We start from the raw sequence: 983 nt of genomic DNA on the forward strand, positions 1-983 counted from the left end.
ATTACTCTGTTGGTATTGGTAGCTTATGGCCGTACAACAGAGAGCGGTATTGAGCCACGCCTGATAGGGAACGCTTATATTATCCCGGAGGATGTTATGATGTACCGGATTGAGTGGCGGACTCATGAGTTAAGAGAGATAGAAATGATTTACTTTAAATAAAACCGTGATTATTTGAGGTGCAATAGCGTCGTAGAGGAAAGGCTAATGTTATGTTATAGAATCGTGAATTTAAACTAAATGTATACGTTTCGTGTTTAACGAAAGAGTTCGATTATTATATTGCGCGGTCGGTCCGAGCGCGTAATGTAAATAGTTAGAGTACGTGACTCGAGCGCGGTCAGCGGTCCGTTAGACAATGCCGTTGTCTGATGAATTAGATCGAAGCGTTATGCAATTAGATTTGGTATTCTTACCGAAATAGTAGAGGCAATGCTGTCACCATGAATTTGTTCTGTTACCTGTGGTTCCTCGTTTCGTCTGAGGTTCTCTGACTAAAAGGCTCCGTGAATTACGATTCTGCGAGGTCGGTCTTTCGTCTTGCGAATGAGTGATGTTGCAGTGGTTGTTTAATATGATATTTATTATAATACAAAAGTAATCTAATAATAACTGAATATAAATGATATTCGCGGTTTAAGATTATACGCAAAATAAAGTTATACACTATGACTTAGGATTAAAAATATGAGTTAGGGTATGGAATAAAATATAGAATAAAATATGGATTAGATTATGGAATAAAATTAAGAGTAAGAGTAAGAGTTAGAGTTACGGATATGGAACTTGAATTTGAATTAGTGGATGTGGAATTGGAATTGGAATCTGAATGGAAGACTTCTTCCGTAAATCTTGACCTAGGTCAAGATTCTGAATTCTTTCTTCTGAGCTCTGCGCGCTCTTGTGCCCTTTTTAAGGCTTAGGTCCCTACCAGGATGTGTCCAGGAGTAGGGCGTTTAGAAGTGGGAATCATCTTGGTGGTG

Source organism: Cyphomyrmex costatus, unplaced genomic scaffold (assembly GCF_001594065.2).
Source record: "Cyphomyrmex costatus isolate MS0001 unplaced genomic scaffold, Ccosl1.0 scaffold1482, whole genome shotgun sequence".
Classification (NCBI taxonomy): domain Eukaryota; kingdom Metazoa; phylum Arthropoda; class Insecta; order Hymenoptera; family Formicidae; genus Cyphomyrmex; species Cyphomyrmex costatus.